This window comes from Malania oleifera, chromosome 13 (genome assembly GCF_029873635.1).
Source record: "Malania oleifera isolate guangnan ecotype guangnan chromosome 13, ASM2987363v1, whole genome shotgun sequence".
NCBI lineage: Eukaryota > Viridiplantae > Streptophyta > Magnoliopsida > Santalales > Ximeniaceae > Malania > Malania oleifera.
In genome coordinates, this window is record NC_080429.1 from 10,096,870 (window position 1) to 10,108,508 (window position 11,639).

An 11,639-nucleotide genomic window follows, 5' to 3' on the forward strand; every position below is an offset into this window, starting at 1 on the left:
TTGGTTTTGAAGTCTCGGTTCGTAGTTTTGGGGACCATAGAGTTCGTAGTTGGATTTCAGGTTAAGGTAAGGGGATTCTGCTTATATCAGTTTATTTCGAAATCAGGATCGGTAAGCTTGTAGGCTACAATCATAGGTATGTTTTGGTAACTTATTTAGGGAAATCTATCGAGTAAAAATACGAGATTTTTGGATTACAGTTTTTGAGAAAATTTGGGGATTTCGGGTATCATCTCTACTTTGTTTGGAAAATCATTCGTTTTGTTTAAATTGTATTATTGAGATGACTATTATCCATATTTGCATAAATTGTATACCTAAATTGGAAAACGATATGATTTTTCGTAAACCAAATAAGTGTGGTATGTATGGTTGTATGTAATTATTCCAAGTATTTTGTAAAACAGCTATATGGCAGCTAATTACTGTACGCTGATATGTATAGGAGTGTGAGCTCCAAAATGATTCTAGGTTTTGTGAAATCAGCTAGTGGCGGCTAATTACCGTACGCCGAAACAACTATGTGACGGCTAATTACCGTACGCTTCGCCATGTACCAGTGTGAAAATCATGGGTGAGAGTGTCCGACTCTATATCCGAGGGTGTGAAATATCACTACGTATCCCGGCTGGTCACCGAGGGGTGTGAGCTACACGGTATTGGCAATGTAATCACTATGAAGTTTCGGGTTTCATGGAGTAGTTGAGTGTTGCTAATGTAATCACTATGAAACTTTGGATTCATGGAGTGGTTGAGTACTATTGTGAGCTACATCGTATTGGCAATGTAATCGCTGTGAAGCTTCGGGTTTCATAGCATAGTTGCATATTAGAGTGACGACACTGACCATATGTTTTGGGTATCGTATGTACTGGAATGCATTTGTGAAATACTAAAACTGTATGGAAATGTTTTCGAACTGTATTGTATTGTATTGTGTTATGTTTTGCGTAAAATAATAGACAACCTGCTTTCTTCCTTATTGAGAGGTGTCTCATCCCGAATGTACGTACAATGTTTTTAGGTCCATCAAGTAGCCGTATTTAGCATCCTAGCAATCGGAAGCGGGGGTGTCTTTAGCTACTGTTAGTACCTGATTAGGTATGGGATTTTGTAACAGGGTTGTCATGATGGTTTTTGTAGACACCCGGAGTATGTACGGTATTTATGGGATTGTATACCTTAGTATTGTATGGGTTTGTGTATCCTAGTTTTGTACAGACTTTGGTATGGTGTGTTATATAGATAGGTGAACCATTTTTCGCTGCGTAACTGATGAGTATGAATGTATATGTGCATGTGTATAGGGCATCCATGTACCCCACAGGGTCGGACCCTCTTATTGTATTATATCATGTATGTTTGGATTGATACAGAGACAGGTTAGGTTACTATATTCACACCTGGGACCCATATGCGGGTTCGGGGCATGACATACAATTCCATTCTCCATAGATCTACCGAAACATAAATGAAAATTGAGCCTTACCTCGATTTTAGGTCAAAACCCGAAAATCCTCAAAACGAAGATCCGTTCCACAAATCATGAAGAGAATCCTTCCCGGATCCTCATAGCAACCTCAGATCATCGATTCTAATGACGAATAGTGAAGAAATCTAGAGAGAGCGAGTGGAGCTTTGAGTTCTTAGAGAAAGAGAGAGAGCATTTTGATATCTTAGCCAAGAAGCAAAGAGAAAGATATTTATAGAGCCTTTGACTCGGCCAACCTCATCGATGAGTCGGTGTCTTCGTTGACGAGTCAATAAAGGGAGTTCATCGACGTCACGGTGGGCTCGTTGACGAGTCTGAGATTTCAATATTTCCCAAAATCTCTCGGCTTCTCCTCATCGACGAACCTCTGCATTTCATCGCGGAACAATAGAAGGTCTTCGTCGACAAAAACACTGGCTTCATCAACGAATTCTGCTTAAATTACTATTTAACCCTTTTCTTATTTATTTATTTCATATCTCACGGGTCGGGTTCTTACATTAGCCCTAGGTTTATTGGTTCGTTTGAGATTTTTGAGAAGATAGGGTCAGTTGCCTACAAGTTAGCTTTACCACCTGTTTTTTCCTGGATACACGACGTATTCCACGTCTCCATGTTGAGAAAATACGTCCCAGACCCCTCCCATGTAATCAGTTATAGTGAATTAGAGCTCAGTGATTCACTAGCTTATAAGGAGGTACCAGTTCAGATTCTAGACAGGAAAGAACAGGAATTGTGCAATAAGAAGATTCCTTTAGTAAAAGTCCTATGGAGAAACCATGCGGTAGAAGAAACTTCTTGGGAGCTCAAGGAACAGATAAGACATAAATATCCACATTTTTTCAGTGGGATTCCGTTATAATCAAGAAAAGTGTAGTGGTTATGTATTGTTTTTTTTGCAGGTTAGTTAGTACATGTAGTAGTTTTGTTAGTAGGTAATGTTTTGGTCGTGGGAGAATTTTATTTATGTGTATTGTAATCTCCCAAAACTTTAAATGTAACCACGGTATTCCTCTACCACAAGTGAGGGTACGTAATAAAATAAGTAGCCCACTTTTCTTTAAGAGATGGTGAATTGTGCAGATAATAAATTTTAAGGATGAAATTTTTATAAAGAGGGGAGAATGTAGAGACTCGGTGAATTATATTAATTAAATAATAGGAGGAGGAGAGAAAAAGAAATTGAAATAGGAAATTCAACAGCGTTCGTCGACAAACGAGTTTCTTGGGCTCGTCGAAGGGGACATGTGTCTCGTCGACGAGAAGATACTGAGAAGGCTGTTTTCGAACCTAAAATTCATTGACAAAGAGTAAATGTTCGTCGACGAAATTCTTTCATGGACTCGTCGACGAAGACACATGGCTAAGCATTCTATATAAGGCCAAGATCACCCTTTCTGCGAGAGAATTCTCTTCTCTCAGCTCTCTCTCTCTCTCTCTCTCTCTCTCTCTCTCTCTCTCTCTCTCTCTCTCTCTCTCTCTCTCTCCTGTACGGCTCCCCCTTTTTCTAGAAATTCAAGCCGGTTCTTCGTCGGTTCAACGATCCGAAGCCGCCACGTTACTCCTGGGAAGTTTCTCTTCATTTTTTCTAGAGTAGATTGTTGGCAGGGTCAACTTGGACACCATCCCAGATTTAGGGTAAGTTGGTTATCTTAGGCTTTTTAATGAATATTTGGTATTTTCAGAGTTGTAGAAAAGTAGTATTTGGAGAAATACTTAAGTTCTATTAAGGAAAATATTGTTTTTAGGGTGTTGAGCTGGAAGCCATACGGGTGCAGGACTAACTATTTTTGGGGCTTTCCAGTAGATAGGTAAGGGAATAAACTAAAGCGATAATTTTTTTTAAAAATTATTATTATTTAATAGCAGATTAATTTTCAGAAAGCATGTACTATGTATGAGTATATTTGGGAATATTGCTATTGATCAGGAATATGTTTTAATGTATAATGTTAGAAAATGAAATTTTAGAACAGATTTCATGATTTTATTCAATTTGTGTGGCATGAATATTATTTCACGAATATTGTATTATGTTAATTCAGATTTACAGTAAAGGCATGTTTACAGTTATTTTCAGAAAAATCATAGACACTACAAGAGATTATGGTTTCAACACTTATGATAAACAGTACATATATTCAGTTCAGTATGTATGCAATGCTCGACGCAAAGTCGTAATTGATAGCTGGTGCAAGGTCGTGATTATTATGAAATGTCATAACTTAGAGAAAAGCTATCAGTTTAATTTCATGTTAAACCAGTATATGCATATATACTATATGTTATCAGAACCCGGATGGTAGTTTAGATCAGTATTCAGGGCTTAGTACCGTAGCTATTCAGTTCAGTTCAGACTTGTGCTACCACCCCTGCCAGTAGAGGGGGTGGGAGATGGATAGTCGATGTGGCTTCAGTGTAGTGTTGTAGACGTCCCCCTGACAATCTGGACCAGAACGGGGCGGGCCTATCGTACTTACAAACATATTTGACTTGACAGTGGTCGGTCAGCCATTGTCAGGTGCCGCCTTCGGGCTGCACAACTCGTCATGGGGGGTAATACATGACATTAACTAGCTATCCATCCTGGGTATATTTCAGTACTATCAGTTATAACAGATGATTTTATAATAACAAAAAACCTGTATGATTTAATATGCTTATGTTTATATATCCATCACTCAGTTATCATATTACCAATTTTTACCAGACATGTATCACCTACTGTTCATTTTTTTATAATAAGAAAATATTCATGTTGCCACACAACTGTATTTAATTTATTTCCCTTACTGAGAGGTGTCTCACCCAAGCTTAAAAATATTTCAGGAAACCCAGACAGACAGGCAGACCGAGCTCTGCGCCGTTAGGGGCAGTTTATGCTACCCTGCTAGGAGGGTGAGTTTTGAACTAGGATCTGTTGGTTTTGATGTATGATCCTTGTTTTATCCTTTAATGTCTTTGGGGATTTTATATATATTTACAGAAATATTTTGGATTGTGAATAGCTTTGGTACTGTTATTATGGATGAATTTTATATTTTCCGCTGCTTAGGAGTCCGCTGTGTTTGACAGGTCTGTCCCCATTACCCACGGGTTCAGGTTGACTTAGCTATATCTTCAGTTAATGGTATCAGGGTATTTAATATGATTGATTATGTAGTAAAATAAGTAGGTCATTACAGTTTATGCTCAAGCCTATTTTTTATATTGCACGTCTTCAAATTCCAATTTTCTGCGGGTCTCATTAAATGCTTAAATTACAATGGTTTGAGGATATTTCTGGTTTAACTATGTTTCTCATGTCATTTAAAACTTTTAATAACCAGTTATATTGTTTGTGTGCTAACTTGTTTTATACTTTCTGAGCTTGTTTATGTTTTGCAATGCATGGCTATCATATCTCTTGCATGTTGATAATTAAGCTTATGTTTCCCATTTTGATCCATACTAGACTGTTTGAGTTGTTTATTGTTGATAATTGTAAATTTGAATTCAATTAGGTCATTTCGATACAGATATATTTTGGAAAATTTTTTATTTTCAAGTGGCATTCTTCCTATTTTTCTGAAAATCTTTCCAAACTATATCCTGTGTTTAAATGATTCTTACCCTTTGCTTGCCTATAAACTTCAATGTTTTATCATGACCATTTTTTCTGTTGCCAAAAGGGGGAGAAGAGGCAAAATTGGGTACTTGGGATAAATGTGCTTAAACTTTTAAAAGCTTTACATTTCCCTTATGCATAGTTTCAGGGGGAGTCTTTCTTAACTGTACCCACTTTTGCATAAGGTATTTGTCATCATTAAAAAGGGGGAGATTGTTGACCTTATAGCTAGGTTATATCCCATTTTGATCATGACAAATACTTTGGTATTTAATGTTTGCCAAGTTTGTGTGCAGGATCAATTGGTAGTATCATATTGATGACATGCGGCAACTTGAAGAAGAATGAAGACCTCGACATATTTACTTGTTGTATTTTCATATTCGGGTCTGTAATATTATTAAAGTTTAATGGTCTGTAATAATTAATGCACTGCATGTATGATAGGAAAGATAAGCTCAAAGGCCTTAGACTGACCGTATGACCCATAATTCTATACAAAAAAGTTCCATATTGACGTAGAACTGATTATTATGTGATTAGGGACATTGCATAAGAGGAATAGGACTGAAATGCCCAAAGTTAGCATGTTCGGTCAACTGAACTCTAATACACAAAGGACCTCGTTCGACCGAACTTCCCTAGGGTCAATTGTTTGACCCTTCGGTCAATCGACCTTAAAATGAGTTGCAACGCTTTGGTCGACCGAACTACATGTGGGGAGATCCCAATGCCTTGATCGACCAAACCTTCAGTATAAAATTGACCTGGTCGACCAAACACCCAAGTTCCGTCAACCGAACCGAACCTTGGAGGGTTCTGGATCGCCATTGGATGGTTGACCAAACTTGTAGTTCAAAAATCCCCCGGTCGACTGAACTTAGTGAGATGGTCGATCGAACCTTAAAAATGGTTAATCGATCCTCTCGGGTTGTCAAAATTTTTACCGAGTTAAATGGGATTAATTTTTCTAAACAATTTTAAAACAGATTAATAATTACCCCTATGTTCCCAACGGTCAAAATTTTAGGCATCTCTATATATATGTCCTCATTTGCCCTGATTAAGGAGAGATTAACAAATAGGATTAACTAAAATCCTCTCAAACCTTTTATACTCCCATTTGCTCATACTACACACTTTGAAGCCAAATTTCTTATACTCTCTCATACAATCATAACCAATCTTTGTGAGAGTTATTTGAGTAGTTATTCATTGTTCTATATTGTTAGGATACTCTCATTATATTCATTGTATTTATTTTTCAAATTGAGAGTTGAGCATAAGATTTTTCCCTTGATTTTATTTGATAAATCAGTGTGTGGGAAATATCTTGTAGCTAGTAAGTCTTTGCATCTTCATTGCAAGACTCATTGAGCTTGTGATTTTTGAGTGTGCAAAATCTTTTTCACAAACTCATTTTTCAAATATCTCTTGTGCTTGAATTTTGAGAAAATATTTTTAGAGATATTTTGATTACCTTGGTGAAAATCTTTGAAACCCTAAATTGTTATTGAGATTTGCATCTACATATTGGTTCAAAGATTATCTTGTTGATACACTCTTTGTGCTTGATTGAATATAGACATTACTTTGAGTGTTAGCATAAAAATTGCACTGAGCTTAAAGTTTCTATCTGTTTGAGGTGCATTGATTATATTGTGCATAGTGGTACATATCTACTTGCGTAAGAAACATTTGTTTGTACGTAAATTATTATGATTGTTGAATTCCAAGCGTGGACCTGAAGAGGGAGACTAGCCCTGGTGAATAGTCCCGGATTGGCTTAGACCCGGTTAGGAAAGTTAGGTGCACTATCTTGGTAAGGTGCGATTGTAAGTTGAGGTCAGCCCTGTTAATTGACTTGGTTGTAAACGGTACCGCTCCACTTGTTAAGTGAGCATTAGTGGAATCCTCGGGCTTACGAGCTAGAGGCGCGGACGTAGGTAGGATTGGCCAAACCGCAATAACATATCATGTGTGCTGTTTATATTTCCATAATTTATATTTATGCACGTGTATGCTATATTGTGAATGTTGCACATGATTTAATTTCTGCACGTTATATTTATCTGCGCATTTTGAACTGCATAGACATACCTTAGGTTTGTGTTATACTGGTTGTTGGATTAGTTGAACTTAGGACAAAATTTTAAATATCCAATTCACTCCCATTTGGAAATACACCAATTCCAATAGAAAGGAAAAGTGAGTGAAAGAATTTGTGGTAGAAAGAGAATTTTTACACGTAAAATTCTCACTCCTCCAATTTTTCTAAATCTCATTTTAAGAGTTAAAAGTTATTTGTAACTGTTTCACAGGGATAAATCAAATTAATTAAATTTGTTTATATTAGACTTTTATTAAATTTTTACCCGAGTATATTTTGATGTAAATTTAATTATATCAAAGTTATTCTTATTATACATGCGTTTATTTTTGGGTTTTAAAAGAAAAATGTTGTAAACCATTTGGGTAAGTTTCAACATTATTTTCTATTCAAGAAAATATTTTTAATGCGAAAATCATGTTGCATGAGTTTATTTTTACGTTGCATGTTTTATGAAAATATGAGTAAAGATGAGATTTTCACGACATTATTTTAATTGAATAAATTATAATAAGATGTTTTTAAAACCCTTATGGTTCAGAGGATACAGAATTACAAATGCTCGGTACCGTAGTTTGAAGTTTAAACGGATCAGAGTGCACTCACACTGTTTATAGAGTGATTTTATATGATAGTGGATTTCTTCTAAGTGCACACTTGGTTTCGGGTTAGGACTTAATAGGGAAAATCTCACTTAATAATGACGTATGTTGATTTAGTTTGGTCAGTCAGCCAGCTAAGTCCAGTTTTTGAATCACACAACCTTGTCATGAGGTTAAACATGATTTACGGTTAATAGACCTAAGATATTTTTCTACAAAATAAAGAAACGTATGCGTATATTTATGTAAATAGGACCGTATTTTAATAGGACCTAAATGGTGATTTACAAGAAATGTGTGAAGGAAAGTATGTATATATACTTGTATGTATATGTATTTACAATTGCATTTTTACTACTTACAGTTAGGTAATTAGATTTGTATATATGCATTTATTTATACATATTTATATTTACAATATGGTTACCGTTTATATTTATAGCTACAGTTACAGTTATAAAAATTTACATATTTATATTTCGATTACAGTTTATATTTATGATTACAATTACAGTTATTAAAAATTTATAAATATTTTTTATGATTTTTATTTCATATATATGCTAAAATTACAAAAATTGAAGGTTTATTGGTATGAGATTTTGATGCATTCAAACTCATCTTAGCCACACACTAATATAACTTTATTTACTTACTGAGTGTCGTCTCACCCCAATCATAATTTACATTTCAGATAACTTTGAAGGACATGCTAAAAATCAGGCATAGCAAGCAAGTGGCCGAGAATAGAAAAAAAAATTAGACTAGAAAAATTAGTATAAAATCATATGATTATGGTTGTATATTTTTTTTAGAATGTTGATTTTAATATGATTGTAATACAGTTAATTAGCGCTCTGATATAATAATAATAATTGAATTTTATTTACTTCCGTTGTAAATCATTTGTAGAAAGTAAACACCTTAGACCCTACTGGGTTCGAGGCTTTACACTCGAACCGCCATCGCGCCACTTTGGATATTATGGTACGACACCAAACCTGGGGAGATGAAAGCTACCCGCCCATTGATGCACTCCTGGTAATTCATCAAAGTAAACTCTCAAAAGTGAATCGAGCATGTGACCTTGGGTTCACAAGTCGCTCTTACCACTTGAACCAACCTGGCCGGGTTAAAATGAAAATATATAATTATCTTTCTGTTTTTTCTTTTTGGTTCACATGACTTTTTTTTAATAGGCATTTACTAGTCAGAATACATGTTGGGGTTTATAAATTTTGTTTGATAATTAATTTCCCGGTTAATAAACATATTAATTAGAGTTGAATAATAAAAGATCTTTTAACTTTTTTCGATTTACTAAGAATTTCATTTGTAGGATCAATGAATTTTTTTTTTTGAAACAATTGTGTCCAAACTCTTAGGGTCCATTTGGCTTAAAGATTTTATTTGGAAAAAAGGGAAAAAAAGGAAATTAAGGATAAAACTTAGTTTTACTTATATTTTCCTTCTCTATAAAATATTATAAAAAATGATGGTTTGTTTTCCTACGACTAAATTAGTTTATTTTTTTTGGGGAGGGGGGGGGGGAAGAGGGTGGCACCTCCAAACTTTATTAGAAAACCTTCACTTATGGCGGAGGAATACTATGGTTCCAACCTTGAGACTTAGGGAAAACAAAATCAAACCCCAAGAATCTAAAACTGACTTAACCAACTTATTCAAAACCAATAAACCAATTACCAACAACCAAACAAATAAATAAGAACTAAACAACTATAAGTGGAAAACAAACAAAATTCTGGAAGATCTTGATAAATAAACCAATCACTACAACCTTCACAAACACCAGCACAAAGCATCACGAGCGCAAGGAAGAAAATTCCAACAAATCCAATCGAATCATTCCCCTAACTTTCTATGGAAACTCATCCTGACAACTATATGATCGAGATATACCAGATTCACCCTACTTGGCAAAGAAATCTGCACTTTGATTCGCCTCCTTGTAAACATGTTCCACTTTGTAATGTATGCCTTTCAATACTAACACAAGCTCTTCCCACAATTCCCATAAGTTTCAAGCCGAACATTTCCTAGAATTAATCCACTGAACCAACAAACCAAAGACACAGGCAATCTCCACTTGATCAAATCTGAGATCTTTGCACAGATTAATCCCTATAATAATCGCTTTCAATTCAGCCATATTATTGGTTCCATAACCCACTAATGATGAAAAGGCTGATTTAAATAATCCTTTTTCATCTCTTATCACGCCTCCACTATCACAATTACCTGGGTAACCTCTACAGCTTCCATCCACATTCAATTTAACCCAACCTATCCCGGGTTTACACCATTTGACTACACGAGGAAGACAAACCCTCACATTTTTTACTTGAATATCCAAAGCACAAAGGACTGCAATATCCATGCAAGAAACAAGTGCACATTTAGTTAACCTTTCCGAAATGGATCTCAGCCAATATATAATATCAAGCCACACAGTTCTCACCGAATCATGAATTAATTCCATCTTGCCTCTACATCGACAAGTCCAAAGTCTCCAAATGATGAGACTAGGTATGAGACCTACCAAAATGCCTAACTGTGAGGTCCGTCTTGCACAACTAAACTAGAAATTAACCATGGCTTTCCATGTATTCGTTGCCATACAACTAACACCCAACGCCACTACTACTTGTTTCGATACCTCCTAAGCAAAAGATCATGTGCAAAACACATGGTCTAGAGATTCAATCTTGGCATTTGAACAACAATCATACCGAGAGGCCATCTGAACACCTACTTCTTACCGGAAGACAAGCGAACCAAGACTTTCACATACAAATTGACACTCGTTTTGGCAACATAGGATGCTAGATCCATTTTGAAACTAAGAATTCCTCTTTACGCTCCCTTATAGTTTCCCAAGAACTTGCCGTGGTAAATTTCCCATTTTTTGAAGGTTCCCAAATTACTGTATCTAGACCCTCCCTCCAAGAAATAGCAGAGTTCATTACTTCCTCAGCATGTTCTTCGCCCAAAAGATCCACTAATAGATCAACAATCCACCTGTCTCTATCCCAACAATCATGTGTTCGTAACTTATGGTTTCTGATTTCCTAAACCTGAGCACAAAGGGGACCGGAGGCTAACCATCGATCAAACCAAAAAGAGGTCGACCCTTCTTTAATTTGAACACGAACATGCTCTAATACTTCAGCTATCACATGAGCAATCGATCTCCAAAATTTGGTTCCTTTATCTGGCTTTATTTCTCGTAAGTGGTGTCTATTATTCAAATACTTGGGATTTAAAGAATTCAGTCCACATATTATCTATAGTTAATAATCTCCACACAAACTTCATATGCAATGATTTTTTTACTGCCTCAAAATCCCTAATACCCAAACCACCCTCACAAACAAGCTTACATATATTAGGCCAGGAACTCCATTTCCTTTTTCTTTTATCATTTATTCCACTCCAAAAAAAATTCGATAACATAGAATTTATGTTTGTGAAGACAATATTAGGAATGTCAATTACTGCCAATTGATGAACAGCCATTGATGATAATACATGTTTAATTAAAACTAAGCGGCCCATTTGAGATAAAAGCTTAAATTTCCAACCCGTTATCTTTTTTCCTCAATTTAGCAACTAGAGGCTCTAAAATATGGGCCGTGAGATGACCCGATACCAAAGGAACACCCAAGTATGTAGCAGGGAACCCTCCTTCCGCAAAGCCAGTCATCCTTAACAAGGATCGCTTCCGAGCATAAGCAATTCTATTTGACAAAAAAATACTTGACTTGTCTTTATTTATCATTTGACTAGACCAATCCTCATATTTCTTAA